Below are 18,049 nucleotides of genomic sequence, written 5' to 3'. Positions count from 1 at the left end.
CCAAGAACCCACATACATTCATAACTAAGCAACTCATTATAGATTAACAAAATGTAAGTAAGCAAGGTAATTTTCTATGCCCGTTTCTCTTGCTGACAGGCTGCAATTTGCAGTTACAAAGAAAAAATCAACTACCTTAGAGTCTATCTTAAAAAGCAATCTTATAAAAATCTTTTTAAAAATCACAAATCTAAACTCTTATGTAAAAAATAATCAGTCATTTATACTTTAAATCCTCAAAATGTATATCTATTCATTAACATTTTATTAAATCATATCAGGAAGCTTAAGGCAAAAAAATGGGTACAAGAAATAAATCAGCACTTTGCTCACCAGCCCAGATTTAGTAAGAAAGACTCATGTCAGCTGGTACTAGTCGGGCTGCCATTGTTCTTGTTCCCTGACCTCAAAAAATCCCTAGCTCAACTGTTAACAGTGTGCCTTTCCAAGTGTCAAATTGTTCCCTAAGATTTTTCTACATTAGAGCAAGTAGCAAAAACATCTTCACCTAGTTTCACTAACAATCTACATCTCTAAGTTCTTCCCGAGCATGGGGTTGAATCATTCATCTGCTCCAGCAGCAATGCTTGCAAAACAAGGTTCAATCAATATAATTGTGAGTGCCAATAATACTTCCCAGTGAGGGGCTAGAAAGCCCTTTAGAGTTTTTATACAACTCAGGGTAGGAGGGATTGAAGGCAACCAGCAGAGCAAAACTCCACAACAATATGAAGCCCACAGGACCATAGTCCTCCAGGCTCTGTCTCTCTGAGGCACCCCCACTGCAATTGTGCTAACCAGATTCCATGAGTTCTAAAGCTGTTGGTTGCTCCTCCTGCAAGGCCTTTGACAATGTGCATAATGTAAATCATTAGTAGTCTATGCTCCTACTATACATCAACGGCTAACATAAAAATTTCAATGCCGGGAATAGTTATCTCTATTAAAGTTGTTGACCAGTGAAGGTGAATAGTCCCAAAATGCCATAGGTTATTGGCATTGCTCTTGACCATCCTCCAGAACTTGATAGTAAGACCTTATTGCTGAAGGTATCACATACTTGATCATGGAGAAATCAAGTTGGTGCTGACCTGGAAGCTTCATCTCTATAGGCTAGCTTTCATACCAACAGATGATGATGTGCACACCACAAGAGGAGAAAATTAATCATCAGTTTTTACCTATCTGTGAACTCTGCCAGATATACAATAATGACTAACCAACAAGATGTACCCACTGGTGTAATAGTGGCACAAATGTCACCGGAGTAACCAATTACTTTCTAATTCTAGTTAAGCCCCACTCCACAAGATGCAATCAGTACCTGATACTGTTATCAGATGGAAGGACCCTGGCTAGAAAGGTCATAAGCTCTAGGGAGAACCCCCTAAATGCTGCTAAAAGGAAACAGTATTAACCTGACTCCTGATGATGTATTGTTACACTCATATATTAATGCATTGCTCAGACTTCATCTGCTGTATTTTTTATCTTCAAATGGGGTCTTATTGCATTGCCTAGTCTGAACTTGAACTTACTCTGTGACTCAGACTTTCCTTGAAATTGTGATCATCCTGCCTCAGCTCTCAAGTATCTAGAATTCCAAGGCTTGTATCACTAGGCCTAGATAAACCCATTTGCAAAACATAGAAATGTGAAATAAAATATAACATAAAACGTCCATAACCTATGTTTACTAGTTAGTTAGAATTCAGTGATGATATCCTAGAAACCTAAGGTAAAACCAAACACTGCTAATCTAAAAGAAGGAGAAGAAAGAGGAGGAGAAGGAGGAGAAGGAGAAAGAAGAGGAAGGAGGAAAAGAACAAAGAAGGAGGAGGAGGAGGAAGGAAGGAAGAAGAAGGAGAAGGAGAAGGAAGGAGAAGGAGGAGGAAGGAGGAGAAGGAGGAGGAGGAGGAGGAGGAGGAGGAGGAGGAGGAGGAGGAGGAGAAGGAGAAGAAGAAGAAGAAGAAGAAGAAGAAGAAGAAGAAGAAGAAGAAGAAGAAGAAGAAGAAGAAGAAGAAAGAGGAGGAAGAGGAAAAGAAAGAAGAAAGAAATCAATAAAATGATCCCTAATAATATCCTGTTATACTCATAGATCAGTCATCATCAGAGAGGCTTTCTTCAGCAATAGATGGGAACAGATGCAGAGTCTTGCAGCCAGACATTAGAGAGAGAGAGAGAGAGAGAGAGAGAGAGAGGAAGAAGAAGAAGAAGAAGAAGAAGAAGAAGAAGAAGAAGAAGAAGAAGAAGAAGAAGAAGAAGAAGAAGAAGAAGAAGAAGAAGAAGAAGAGGGGGGAGGAGGAGGGGGAGGGGGGAGGGGAGGGAAGGGGGAGGGGAGGGAAGGGGGAGGGGAGGGAAGGGGGAGGGGGAGGGGAGGGGGAGGGGGAGGGGAGGGGAGGGGAGGGGAGGGGAGGGGAGGGGAGGGGAGGGGAGGGGAGGGGAGGGGAGGCGAGGAGAGGAGAGGAGAGGAGAGGAGAGGAGAGGAGAGGAGAGAAGAGAAGAGAAGAGAAGAGAAGAGAAGAGAAGAGAAGAGAAGAGAAGAGAAGAGAGATAGCTATAGTTCTCCAGCCAGCAAAAGACCAATAACCTATCAGTTAAACTTGCTCAGCAAAGCCCCTGGCTTTTATTTCTTCTTTCTTATAGGTTGCAACATGACTACAAGAAAGCCAAAGTAAAACTAAGAATATTTCTCATCTCAGTTCTGGCTGAAAGTATAAAAAGCCCTTTCTTTTCTTATCAATCCTGTGTCCAGGTTTATTTCAAAAAGCCATGGGCTGTGGAATCCAGATCTCCCGGTAGTATAGAAGAATACATGAATAGTCTATATTTGATAACTACTTCATAAATGCAATACTGGAAACTCTGGTATGTTTCCAGTTGTCACAGGTACCACTGTCATCTTTACATGGGCTCTTGGGTGCTCAGTGTCCTCCCTACTACAGATACTTACAAGCCAAACTAATAGCATTCTGGTTTTAGAAAAGTACTCAGCAGTATTTTTCTTACTCTTTTTGCTTGACTATTGAAGATGTAAAAATACTAGACATTTTAAAATACCAGAATGATTTCCTGATTTGTTTCAAAGTCGGAAACATCAAACTTGGATGCAGAGATTGCTAGCTCTCCTCGGAAGAGTCACTACCACCTCCAGTAATGTAGAAATGCTGTTGGGGGAGGGTCATCCCCATTTTTGAGAATTTTCGACACTGTATGCTGTATTTCGGTACAGTATGCTGTCTTTACATCACTTTTCCTTTCTCACTTCCATCTCATTTATTTCCCTTCCCTCTCCGATCTCAGATTCCCCTTCTCCTTATATATTGTTACATATGTATTTATGAATGTACACACACATACAACATGCTGGGTCCATTTAGCATTGCTTGGCTGTACACAGGTTTGGGGCTGAGCACTTGAGGCAAACCATAGGGAGTAAATGTGCTGCCCGTTTAACGTTTACCTTTCTCAGTCTCCAGCCCTGATGCATAGTTTTCATGGCCCAGTGCAAAATAGAAGTGTGTGGCTTTTTAAAAATTATTAAGAACGTTAAACCAAGCGTAAGGCCCCTCTGAGCCCTGTGCTACACAGGTCATGTGCCTGTGAGGGCGTACCTGTTCCTACCATACTGACGATGCACTGGTGATATACATGATCCAAGCCAGGGTGTTTAAAGTGAGCACCACAGAGCCGCCATGATCACTGTATGGCAGAGAGCCAGCCATCTCCTGCCCACTTAAACTAGTATTCGTCAAAAATATTGCATGTTATGTAAGTGAAAATACATTTTTTGGTGTGCTGGGCCCTTGGATTTGAGGATTTCCTGCAATCATAACTGACATTACCTTAACTCACACAAGCTGAAGAAACAAAATTCTAAACTGAAACTCTTTAAAAACACAGACAGGGAATTCTCCATTCCTCTCATACAAAGTCTTGGTCTCTATTCTATGTATTCTATGCTCTGCATAGAACCTGAGACTCTTATTATACTGTCAGAGGACACTCGCTGTTTGAGCAAACACTCCCTAAGGCCCTTTCCTGTGTCAGAAACCAGGAATCCTTCAGCGAACCAGAGAGCTGAATCCTTGCTCCCCTGGCAATTATATACACAGGAAATATTCTGAGCCAGATGTGGTTCCTGGTGCAGGTTGGTCACCAAAAAGCTCAAGAGATGTGGGCAGGAATACATCAAATTCAAAACCGCCGCAGACAACTAAAGAATTTCAAAGTTATCTTTGACAACACAGTGAGATCCTTGCTTAAAAGGACAAGTCAAAAGGAAGAAGGAGGAGGAGGAAACTGGGACGCAGCTCAGTGGTGGGGCTTGCCTGTCTTGTGTGACAGACAGTCACTGTGTTAGTGAGGGTTGCTAAGTGAACAAATAAGTAGATGCAGAGAAAAGTAACCAGTTCCCAGGTCCCTATCCGTGTTTTATTTTGAGGAATTGTCATGATGCAATTTAGACTCACCCCATCAGTTGCCTACATAAACTAAACTTCAACACCTTTGGCTAACAAATCCCCAAGTAAATGGATGGCTCGCAAGTCATGGGTCAGTGAACCTGCAACCGTCAATGGTGAGAGGCAAGCAGCGAAAACTGAGGGAAAACAGTCATCTTCTTTTTAACCCAAAATAAAAGGGTTACAGAGGAGCCATTGAAGAGGAATCCATTTTCCCCCTTAACCAGATTTCACTCTGCCTATCATTCAGTATCTTATCTTTGGAGGATAGGCCTTACATTTTATACATTTAAAAAGAATGAAGCTGTGTCATTTACCAGGAAAAAAAATGTATGCAACCAAAATCATCCTATGATGTGAAATAAGCCATAGTCAGAAACACAGACAAACACTGCATATTTTCTCTAATTTGCAAATTCTATATTTGATATAGATGGCTAGATCATATGTATATATGTGTACATTATTATAGATTATTATATATTATCATATATATACATATATATTACATATATGTATACATTATAAAAAACAAGACTGTCTATGAAGGTGAAGAAATTCAAAGTACATGATGTACTTAGATAAAAATATCTTTATGAGACCCAATACTATACAGAATGAATTTATGTCAATGAAATAAATTAAAAATCAGTTATGGGCTGGTGAGATGGCTCAGTGGTTAAGAGCACTGACTGCTCTTCCAGAGGTTATGAGTTCAAATCCCAGCAACCACATGGTGGCTCACAACCATCCATAATGAGATCTGATGCCCTCATATGGGTGTCTGAAGACAGCTACAGTGTACTTACACAAAATAAATAAATAAATTCTTTTAAAAAAATCAGTTATATCTGGTGTCTGTCCTTATTTAATTTTTGTTGCTTGTGTAAAAGGTGATTTTTTTGACAAGCTTTTATTTGTCTGAAGAGTACATAAACTTTCTTTCCTTTCAGTTAACTCTCCTTTGTGTTGTCATCTCTGTAAATTCAGGGTCATCCTCTTTCTCTCTCTCTATGGTGTTTCTGTTGGACATCTGAACTGATCTGTGCCTTGGGTTCCTGCACTGTGTGTTTCCACCTCTGTGATGCCTCGGTCACCTGTACTCTACTACAGTCTAGGTTAGGGTCACCTCGACATATCCAGAGAGAACTGGGTGACAGGAGAATGCTCTCTCTGGCCATACATTCATCACAGATTCAGAGCAACAATAAACTATCCACCACACAACTACTTCACATTTCTCTGTGATCATCTCCAGGATGAGCAGCGGTAATAGTCACAAGACGCTTCAGCAAGAACTGGAGATGACGACATCCAGGAGGAGACTCTTGTTAACACATCTGTGGGAGTCTGCCCTAGTTTACCGCTTTCTTTTCCTTCTTCCTTTGTGCTGTTGGGAACAGACTCCCAAGTCCTTCGAACTGTGGGGATCCCTCTGCCAATAAGCTGAATCCTGACGCCAGGGCAGTATTTTGGCCAGACACCCTATCTTCCCAATGCCAGGATTGGCTGCCCTCTTCTGAACGTCCTCTTATCTTTCAAATCCACACACTAAAACTGCAGTGCATTCAAGACAGAGCTTCTGAGAAGTGATTAGACGATAAGAGCAAATCCTTCATGGAAGGCTTGTTACCCTCAAAGCCTCACTTCTTCAGTATGTGGCACTACAAGGGGAAGACGGCTTCTGTAGAAGCCAAACCTCAGGAGAAGGTGAAACTGAGTCAGCCTGCACCTGCGGCTTTGAAGCCTCCAGGACTGTGGGAAATCTTCATTGCTTGTTTGTTTGTTTACAGAACACCCACTGAAAACATATTGTGTGTGTATATATATACATATACATATACATATACATATACATATACATATACATATACATATACATATATATATATAGTGAAATTCAAAACAGAACAAACAAATCTGCCCATCAGGTTGTTTCTGTCCAAATGTACTAAGGTAGTAACAGAACACAATCTCTAAAATCCCAGGAAAGTTTTTATTATTTATTACAGAAAGGTAGCCAAGTCTGGTTTGGGAGTTACCATCCATTAAAAACATATATCTACCCACTCGAAGCATTTCATATCTATTAACACAGAATAAGGGCAGGGAAAATGAGACTTGAGGGTCAATAGGGGAACAATGATGTTTATGACTAAGGTGGCTTTCAAACGCTTTGTATCTCAACAAGGGCATGCATTACTGGAAAAGATGCTATTAGTCCATTAGTATGAAAAAATGGCGATATTTTATACCCAATCTATATCACTTTTAAAAAGAAAAGAATCTATGTTCCAGCCATAAAATGTTCCTAACCACAATTATGTCAGTTCTTGGAGCTGGACGATAAAATGCATTAGAGTAACTAGGCTGTTTAATGGGGGGAAAGAAGGGGGAATTGTGAAGGCTCTGTCTGTCTGTCTGTCTGTCTGTCTGTCTGTCTGTCTGTGTAGCAATGATTAAGACAGAAGAGGCTATGAGGAAGAAGAGGGACACAGGAGGTGTCAGAGGGGCAAAAGGAGGAGTGAAAACAATGTAAATATAGTATTCATGTATGACCTTCTCAATAAAACTTTGAATTTAAAGAATGAGAGCTAAAGGGAGGGCCCAACATACAGCCAGTGAGCACCGTTCTGTGGTTCCAGGTGGCGTGCACTACACACTCACTTCCATTTGCTGGCAGAAAATTAGAGTAAATGAATTCAGCCAGCTTCCCTGAACCTCTCGAAGGGTGCCCTGTCATCCTGACAAACTCACCACAAGTGATTCAGGCAGCTGAGGAGAAACACACGCATAGACGCACACTCATATGCACACATGTACACACTCACACACATGCACACATGTACACACATGCACACATGCACTCACGCAGCATGCACAAAAGATCTCTGTATACAACTACCATAGAAGTTGGGGCAAATGTCCAGCTCGGATTAAATATGTCTAGCCACGAAAACAGTTAACTGAAGACCAGTGAGCCGGCTTACGTTGATGCTGGTGTATTCATGTAAGCCTTGTGTCTCGCCCACCATTTGTTTTAATTATTCCTGATGTGTACTGCCTATCGTATCGCTGGCTCCTTCAAAGGCAAAGGAATAAGCAGTTGTCATAACAACAAAGGCCTTCATTACCCTGGGAACCTTCAACAGCTTTATTTAAGACGAAGGAGAAAAAAGAACCCTAACCAATTAGCTTTATCAGTCTGATTCATGTTCCTCTTAAACTGATAACTGTTTCCTGAAGAACCTAGAGTTGGATGGGAGATGTGTCATGAATATTTATGGTAACATAAAACTCTGAGAAAAATTGGCAAGCTAATTATCACTTGGGAGGTGTTTCTGGTCAAATTCCCGCCCAGTGATCCATTTGATTTCTTAAAAATGACTTTTATTAAACAAATCAAAGAATCAGTGAGACCTTTACCAATATCTATTCATTGGTTCGAGAACAGCAACGAGGTGTATGCTGTTCAAACTTTATTGCACTCACTAATTTGATTTGAGTTCGCTTTTCAATTCTGTTAAACTGGAAATGTTTTCTCCTGCCTTCCATCCTCCCTTCTCCATGCCAAAGCACAGAGGAAATCCCTAGACAGTTTTAATTCTGCCCTTCCCTATAGAGGTTTTTTTTTTCCAGCTGTTTTCTTCTGGCTGCAGGAGATAAGACTTAGAAGCAATTATTGTCTTGGTCGCAGATCCCACAGGTGCTTTCCTTCCTGCCCTGTGACCACGAGAAAAATAAATAGCAACCCTGAAAGGGTTCAGCCGGGGCAGTCTTCGAGGTCAGCCTTGAAGCTAAATGTTTGCATACTTCATGAGAGTGAAAAATTACGCAGGAGTCAGCATAATTATTTCTGCAAAGGGCTAGATAGTAAATATGTTTGACTTACAGGAATGTAGGGTCTCTGCTGAAACTCCTCATCTCTGCCACTGTCAAGTGAAGTAGACACAGACGAGATGGGAGCCAGATTTCATCCAGTCCTGGTCTGCTGGCTCTAAAGAGTTCCCAAGAAATTAGGTATCTCCCCATCAAGGAAGCAAGTGCCGAAATTATTCAAGTGAGGGAAAATAAACACTACAGCAGTGTATCTAAGAGAGGACTTGCACACATATTATTTCACTTAATCCTGAAAGGAGGATTGCTCTACAAGGAAGACCTTCCCGTTTGCTTCTCTTACTCGTGAGAAAACTAGACTTGAACTTTCTTGCTTTCCCAGGTCAGTGGCGGACTGTTGGAAGTTTAAATGCTCTTTCTAGCACATACACACGTAGCTCATAAACAACGTAGTTTATACAGCTCGAGAGGAACGGCATGTTAATTCTCAGTAGAGTTGGGGGTAGGGGGACTCCATCCACACTCTCCAGTTCTGTTGAATCACCAATGATAGGAACTCGAAGCCAAGAGATAAATAAGTAACTGGGTAGCTGGAATTCTCGGTTCTGAGTCCTAGGGCCATGGTTCCCTCTCAACTTCCTGTCTTCCCAAACTAAAACCAACAAAGACTTTCAAAGTTCTTTAGGATCCTGTCTGGAAATAGCTCCCCCTGAGTGGATTTCAGGAGCTGGTGAAGCTCGGGCTGTCCTTGGACTAGAAGGCTTACAGAGATGTCTCAGTCACTCACGGTTATGCAGAAAACTATTACTTAATTATGACAACTCTACCCAGGCAGGAGACTGCAATAGTAAGCACAGATGCATCATCTGTTAAGAAATACAATGTAAGTGTGTTTCATTTTCCCCCCCACTAGAGTTTAGCCCTATAATATTAACTCCGTAGGGTTCAGATGAAATGGAAGTCTCCAGAAACAACCCTGTTATAGGCTTTTGTAAGTGGTTCCTCTCCATTCAAATCAAAGTTACAAGGATTTTCTGAGTAATGCATAAGAAATTAGATATCAATAACAATAAGAACAAAGCCTTTGATAAATGAGCAAAGTAAAGGCAAGCTTTTTCAGGCAGAACTTGATAATTCATAAACTAAGAGGAAAACAAAAAACAAAATCAAAGAACACCCAATGATGAAGAAGGGTATCTTAGTCTAGTCATGTTGCCATAGTTAAATGCTATAGACTGGTGAACTTAAAAACAACAGAAATTTATTTTTCACACTTCTGAGATATCCAAGATCAAGGCTAGCAGATTCAATGTCTTCTCCTCTTTTTCCCTGTGCTCTCACTGCCCCCTCCCACCTAGGAGAGGTGAGAAAGCTCTCTGCACTCTTGGAGGGGCACTAATCTTGGTTGTAGCAGCACCACCCCTGTGACCAACCTTCATTCATAGGCCCCACCTCTGGGGATTAAGATTTCAATATATAAATTGGTGAAGAATAAAATATGGAAACCTTGGCAAATGAGTCAGAAAATGTTTCAGAGAGTGAGTTAGGCCTGGGGAGAGAGTTCCATAGTTAATACACTTGCCATATAAATGTGAGAGTTCAAACCCAGAACCTATGTGAGTGATGGGTGGGTACAATGGCCTGTCTGTAGTTCTACTGCTTCTAAGGGGAGACAAAGAAGACCTTAAGTGAGATGGCTAGTCGGACTGGCCATTGTGATGAGTTCTGGGTTCAATTAAGAGTCTCTGCCTCAATGAATATGGAGGAAGCCACCCAACACGACACGTATATGTGAACTTGGACATAGACAAGAGCCGCAAGCATGCAAACACACACACACACACACACACACACACACACACACACACACCAAATTAAAGTATGTAAAGTAAACAAGCTTCAATAAATTGTCAGTGTTCAAAGTCTGAAAATGTAATATGAGTTAGATTTCCGACTTTTCCTAAAGAATGGAAAGATCTAGAATTCAGGAGTATCATCCCCATATACCCAGTATAGAAGGAAGTATGGAGAAGCCAGATTTTCAGGTAGTGAGTGGCCTGTCTCATTTGTCTGCTCCCTTTCAGATTCACCAGTCTCATTTTGATCATCTATGCAGCCTCCATAGACATTTTATTTTTTTAAAAAAACTCAGTTTCAAAGACACAGGTGGGAGATCTTTTATAAGGTTAAAATTTTAAAATGATTTCAATATGATCAGGAAGGCACTTAAAGTTATCCTGTTCGCTACAAAACTTAGTGACCAACCATGAAGAGGTAAGCCATGGATGGAACGGGATGAGCAGACTGAGTGACCTAGACTGTGGAGACAGTAACTAAGTTGCAAATTGTGCATTTGACTCAATAAACAATGACGACAAGCAATGGAAAATAGTGATACACTGGAGTTCATTCTGGCTTTTCAAAAGATGTTCACTCAGTCAATTTTAAATTTATATGCATTGTGTCAGCAAGCAAACAGGTTATTTTATGAAGTATCCTGGAACTAAATGTACTGTAAAGTACATTTATGTTTTGATTGATAACTTGGCTGGCCTCAATTTGAATCATTTGCCTGGTAACTTTTTTCTAGGGTTCTGCATGAATTTCCAAACACTTCTCGTAAACTCAAGCATAAACGCATGTAGAGCCACGATCTCTGAAGGACTTGAGATTTACAAGTTGTGCCCACACTGTAACTCTCTTTTATTTTTCTGCTTTTGGGTAATTATTTTTGAATGAGTAATAATTCATGCTGAATATATTCCAAACTCTATTTTTTTTTTAAAGGAAATCATGTTGAGACATAGAGGTTCCTAAATTCTTCACATTTTTCCATTAAGTGATTTTTTTTGGAGGTTCACTATAAAATTCTAAAGTATTTGTTGGTTATGTCAAATAATTCTTTTCATAGCATTTATAAGTATGCATATGTGCATAGTCAGCTTCGTTGAGTAAATATCTCTAACAATGTCTAAATTTTTCTATACCTAAAATTTATTCATATTCATATAGAACTTGAGTCATTAATAGTTTATGACATACTAACTTTTTTCTAATGGACAAGAACATATTTTATGTAGCTTCTTGAAGATAATTGAATTTGCTCATACTACCTCAACTTCCCTTTTGGGTGTTGAGGTTGCCAAAAGGTCTCCCTATGTAGTCATGGCTGGCTGGGCACTCACTGTGTAGCTCAGGGTAGCCTCCAACTATCTGTAGCCCATCTACCATTGCTTCCAGAATTCTCATATTACCAGCCTTTAACACTACACCCAGCTTCTCAATACTGGTAAAAACAATGTCACTACATGGGCATTTCATCTTTTTAAAATTTTTTGTTTTATTCTTTTTCCTACGCTATTGTGTATCCTTTCCTAAGGTTGTTATCTACCTCTCTGTGTATAATATTACCATGTTTATAAGTGCAGAGCCTTGCATTGGAGCTGTTAGCCAAGGATAACTCTATCAACAACTATTGTTACCAGCTAAGGTATCCATTTCTACTGCCATCAGATCCATTTGTTTTTAGTTAGTCTCTTTAGTTCACCCAGAGTAAGCTGTTCAGCCATTGTCTGGGAATTCCACAGGTTTTTTGTTTGTTTGTTTGTTTTGTTTTGTTTTGTTTTGTTTGTATTTCCTAAATAGCACTCTCTGATGACAATTTATAAAACAGTCTCCCTCTTCAAGGTCAAAGACCTTGCTTATGTCAAAAGGCTTGTCTCTGAAACTAGAGCAGAGAAAGTCACAATGATTATTGCTAACCCCTGGCTCATGTAAGAGATATGTTCACACATGCACACACTGTGAGGCTTATAGCTCATGAGTCAATCTGACAGGTCAGTCCTTTTAACTGCTGGAACTTTGCATGTCCTCATTTTCATAAGTATATTATTCCAAAATGTTTTCATGAGGAAACAGAAACAGACTTGCCTATTGTACTGGCTGGTTTTGTGTGTCAGCTTGACACAAGCTAGAGTTATCACAGAGAAAGGAGCCTCCCTTGAGGAACTGCCTCCATGAGACCCAGCTGTAAGGCATTTTCTCAATTAGTGATCAAGGGTGGAGGGTTTATTGTGGGTGGTGCCATCCCTGGGCTGGTAGTCTTGGGTTCTGTAAGAAAGCAAGCTGAGCAAGCCAGGGGAAGCAAACCAGTAAGTAACATCCCTCCATGGCCTCTGCAACAGCTCCTGCTCCCTGCCCTGTGTGACTTCCAGTCCTCATGAACAGCAATGTGAATCTATAAGCTGAATAAACCCTTTCCTCCCCAACTTGCTTCATGGTCATGGTGTTTGTGCAGGAATAGACACCCTAACTAAGACACCTATATTTCTGATTTGTACTATGGTTGGTTTTTGTTTATTTGTTTGTTGTTGTTGTTTCTCTTTTCCTTAGCCTACTTCAAGTCACGATGGATTTCTGCTTGTACCCACAATGCATTCAGAGAGGGGTTTTTTTCCTAGCCTTGCTTTCTATGTGTCTGTATTTTGTCCTTTTTCACAGATATTCACTACATTTATCAAAATATCAGTATTTGGAAATGCTTGTTCATATTTATGTTCATGCACATTTAATCGAATTTGAGAGTGATTTTTTGAGAGTCTTTCCAATAAACAATTGAGCCAAATCTCATTAGTCTCTCTGAGTTTCGCTCATGTACTCTTCTGTATCTCTAGCATGATGTGGGTGCACACGGTATCATGGTATCACATTCCCCTAACAACTTTGGAATTGGGTATTTTTACATAATGATCTATAGGCTAAAATTATCTGTATATAAAAGGAAAGACTCAGAATTCTGAATTACATCCCGTAGATGCTAACAGCATGACGCACCAAGTTGGAAGGTGAAAGCATCTTGTCTGCTCTCAGCAGCCTTGGCATACGTCTTGTTTTATATATCGATATTTTACATTGTGTTTAAGGTTTATGCTTTGTCTCAAATAAATTCTAAGTGTTTGAGAATAGGGTGTGTGTGTGTGTGTGTGTGTGTGTGTCTGTGTGTGTGTGTTATGCATGTTGGGGACAAGCTGTGATCCCACATCCTCTGTTTCTACCTACCAAGTGTTCAGGATAACATGGAGTCCAGACCAAGGTGGGGACTGCAGGATTCCCATGGGGATGAGGAGATTTTAGTGTTACAACTCTTTTAGATAGTAATCGATGAAACAGCTCTCTCAGATGATTACAGTGAATCGGCTGCTGTGCATATACTTAATTCAGGGTGACCAAGAGCTATACATGAACCTTGGAGAGTGGGAAGGAGTTTTCAGAGTGAAAGTAAATCATTGGTGGAGATTAAAATACCAGGAATGCCTCATTTGCATGTAGATGCATTCTAGGAATCCTAGGTACTTGCTAGAAGGGTTCTTATTGGAAAAAAGAGGAAGTTGAACTATGTGGACCTTCCTCTGGGAGATTGGGGAGTTAGGCTCCCCAGGCAAAGTCAGAGAAGGAAAAGCCCTGATGCAAAAAGGGAGTCCTCCATTTTGCATAGAGCTTAGAGGAGCTATTTGGACATGGTAGACCTCAACCTTAAGAATTAGGGTTTTCCAACATGTGTGGGGTGTGGGCTGTGTGTGTATTTGTGTGTGTGTGTGTGTGTGTGTGTGTGTGTGTGTGTGTGTGTGTGAGTGCGTGTGCACGTGCATACGCACAAGCATGTACACATGCATTTTATTACTTCCTGATATTTTCCACAACTTCTAGCACTATACTAGCTACACTCAAAGGGCTTAATAATATATCGGAAGGGGCTGGAGAGATAGCTCAGTGGTTAAGAACATAGACTGCTCTTGCAGAGAACATAGGTTTGACTTCTAGCACCTACATAAAATGGTCATTATAGCTTATAACTCCAGATCCAGGAAACCTGACACCTTTTGGCTTCTGAAGCCACCTACATTCATGTGTACACACCCAAATATGTGCATATATTCTTAGACATTATTAAAAATTAAAATAAAAATTATATAGAAGGTATATGTATAATATATACATATTATACACACACACACACACACACATATGGAAGAGTGAAAAGAACAAAATTATCCAATAGAAATAATTCTTAGCCACAGACTCTTAAAGCAAAGATCACACCACCAACTTACATGTCACTGGAAGTTCCTAGAGGAAAGAGCACAGTGGAAAAAGTCTTTTCATGCACGAGCTGGTAATGCCTTGGACAAGAAAACACACACAGACTGTAGAAGAAAACAAAGTTATCGTCTTCCAGAGGCTCGTGTAAACAAAAATAACATACTCAGATGGTGGTCATTACGCACTTGTTCGCTATTACTTAGGTCGCTACAAGGACTCAAAAGATGTTTGACGGTCATTAACGGTCACATCTCACCACTGTAAAAACTTTATCACACATCCAGTTATGGCTTCACTTATTCATTTATTTATTTATCTATTCATTCATTTATTCATTTATATGTGTGCATATTCACATTTTGAGGGTGTGTGTATGTGTTGATCTTGGGGACAAAGGTTGATCTTGGATGTCTTGTCTTCTGTCCTTCCTTGGCTTCCATCTACCTTGTTTTTTTTTTTTTTGTTTTTTTTTTTTTTTTTGGTTGGTTCTGTTTTGTTTGCGTTGTTACTGGTAGTTTGGGGTTTTGTTGGCTTTTGAGACAACACTGGCCTGGAGCTCACAGATAGGGCTTCTGTAGCCCCGAGAGCTCCAGGAATCCACCTGTCTCTGCTTCCCGAGTACTGAGATTCAAAGCACACACCACCGTGTCCAGCTCGGTTACAGGATCCATGCTCATGTCCCTATGTTTGCACAGCAAGCAAGTACTTTACTGACTGCTATCTCTGCACCCTGATTGCCAATGTTTAATAACTCATCACCTTTATACAAATGGTAATTCCAAGAACAACTTATATATTGATTTGTAATATAAAGTTCTTGCTACAGCTTTGTGTGGTAAATGCTATCCTAATCCCCAAATACATCTTTATACAAAAGAAGAAACTAAGACTTTGTGATGGGAAACTGACCAGATGTCTCACAGTCAGCTAGAGAATCACGGGGTAGAGTTCAAACCCAGACACTCCAACCACAAAGTCTAGGAGCTTTACCCACAAGGTTTAGAAGCTATTGCAGCACGGAAGGATTCTGCTGCGTGTGTAATGAGCCTGGAATACAGAATCATGACAAGCAATCCAGTTCATTATGCTTGACCCATCCAAGGCACCATAGCATCAACTCTAATAGTCGTGTCTTCCACATTAACAATATTAAAGAGAAAGATAACTCTGTGATTTCCCTAAGAACTTCCTAGTAGATGCTTTAATCCATATACACAAAAAAGAGCTGTGGACATTCACTGTCCATTTGATAAAGACAAAGAATCAACACTCTCCAATGGACATTGCATCATCGTTTCCTCTTCAGCCCCTAAACTAGCCTCTGCTGTGTTCTGGTGTCACAGATTCTCTGTGTACTGTAGTAGTTTGAGTAAGTATGGCCTCCATAGACTCATGTGGGGAATGCTTGCCCCATATGGAATAGCACTATCAGAAGGAGTGACATAGTTGGAGTAATGTGTGGCCTTATTGGAGGAAGTGTGTCACTGTGGGGGCGGGCAGGCTTTGAGGTTAAGTTACACTCAGTCTCACAGCCTTCTGCTGCCTTTGGATCAAGATATAAAACTCTCAGCTCCTCCAGCACCATGTCTACCTGCATGCTGCCATGCTTCACACCATAATGATAATGGACCGAACCTCTGAACCTGCAAGCCATCCCCAATTAAATGTTGCCCTTTATAAGAGTTGCCTTGGTCACGGTGTCTCTTCACAGCAGTGAAACCCTAACAAAGACAGCTCTCTTTCACAGCTTCTTTGCTGACTTGCTCTAGGACAGTCTTGGAGGTCTCTTAGAAGTAAATTTTTGCTGTTTTTCTCCATAACCACCATGGTTATCTTTGGTCCTCTCTTCTGGAACTCTCTCAGGATTTCTCTCTTCCAACGCAGAGTTCTAAGCATCCTGTCTCTTTCTTGCTCAGCTAGAGTCCTCTTTCTAGCAAGAGTGCTCTCTGCCAAATTCTGACTCTTGTCTAGAGAGGATCGAAGTACAAATTTGAAAGTCCATACTCATTGGTAACAAGAATCATCTCACCATATTGAAAACATGACTCCTGGGGTCCCCACGGCGTGATACCTTCCATCATTTGGGTTTTGTTGGAAGCAACAGTTCAGGAGACATTAACATGAAACTGCTTCCTACCCAGCACTATGTGAGTTCCAGCTCTACTTTTGAACCATGTTTTATGTCCTTGAATTCTTTGTGTCCCTTAGGTCTTTGCTAAGAGTCCAAACAGAATTTAGTATGGAATCTCCGCTGTGCAGTGTTTGCTGTTTATTGTCTGTCATTGAGCCTAAGAAAAGGAAAATGTACCCAGCTCTCATTCTTAGTGAAATCTCAAACTGAATTCTTGGGGGTGGGGGGATATTGTTAATGTAAACAACCAAATATAAAGTGTTCTGAAATAGGAGTGGGGATATTTGTGATCTGAACTATTTTTTTTTTCTGGTTTTAACAACTTTTATGCACAGAGAAATGGCAGTGAACAAGATAAGCTCAGGCTCTGCCCCCGTGGAATTTACATTCTGACTTTGTCAACAGTTACTACTTATCAACTGCATTCGATATGGAAAACATATGTTAGGAGTTTGGGAACAGCCAATAAATAACATCCCTGTGTCCCAGTTGAATTCAGAACCAATTTAGAGATGGAAAAGATAGACAGATGGAGATCAATCCAACAGCTTTATGACTGTTAAAGCTGATTGGAGACTGTGGCTTTGGACTGGCTTTTATCACTGAATTTAAAAGACCTTTTCTTCCTTGTCTATTGATGCAGTTTGACAAACCGCAGGCTATTCTCTTAGAGCTCAATCATTACAATGTGACAGGGGGCTGAGAAAAATTCATGATTCCAGTTGGGTGTGGTGACACAAGTACTTGTAAATTCTGCACTTGGAAGGCCAAGGCAGGAGGATCTCCAGGCTATGAAAACTATTCCCTATTTGACCAGAACCAGGTTACACAAATAAAGTGAGTCTCTGAAAACAAATGTGATTCGTTCAAGGAAAACGTATCTGTCTTTAGAGGACCAAAGGTTTACGGAGACCTATGAAAACTTACTGACAGTCATGGGTGCTCTGGTGATATCTTTCAGCTAAGGATCATAATACAAATGGCGATTTTCATTCATAAAGTTGTACGTGAAGACAAGACATAGGTACAGAGTTAAAAGACTGCACGCTTTCTGGTAACATCTGAATTAAAATAAATAGTGCTTTAACATGCAGTCTTAGAAGAGTGGAGAGCAATTATGACAGTAATTTGGGGGAACGTTTTTAATGAAGCATTACAAGTAGAGATAAGCCGTGTGAATAACCCTATCAATGAAAATTCAGTATCAATGAAATTCAGTATCGCCTTCTTGCAGATGTACCTGTATTAAGCTATTTCCCAACACAATCTAAGAAGAAACTGAAGGTTTTCAACCATAACCATAATAACTACCAACAAGACCTCAAGTAACAGGAGAGGAGGATGCTTTCTCCACAGGCTGCTGAGGTGCCAGTCAGTCCTATTGCAAAGCTGCAGCTTGTTCCTGAGAGACCCAGTCAAACTTTGGATCTTCCCAATTTAGTCAAATATGTTATTTTATTTCAAGTACTAATTGTCTCCCCAACAAACAGAGACTCCTCTCCGCTGCGGTTATTGGCAT

At 40.5% G+C, this 18,049-nt stretch overlaps 1 long non-coding RNA gene across 2 annotated transcripts in view; it reads right to left on the bottom strand.

Annotated features, from left to right (window-relative positions):
- Window positions 1–18,049, bottom strand: part of LOC143443577 (uncharacterized) — a 45,645-nt gene that overhangs the window by 22,444 nt on the left and 5,152 nt on the right. The gene's annotated exons all lie outside the window — the stretch shown is intronic.

This window comes from Arvicanthis niloticus, chromosome 9 (assembly GCF_011762505.2).
Source record: "Arvicanthis niloticus isolate mArvNil1 chromosome 9, mArvNil1.pat.X, whole genome shotgun sequence".
Lineage (NCBI taxonomy): Eukaryota > Metazoa > Chordata > Mammalia > Rodentia > Muridae > Arvicanthis > Arvicanthis niloticus.
The sequence above is the reverse complement of the archived record's forward strand: the minus strand, read 5'-3'. Positions and strand labels throughout refer to the sequence as shown.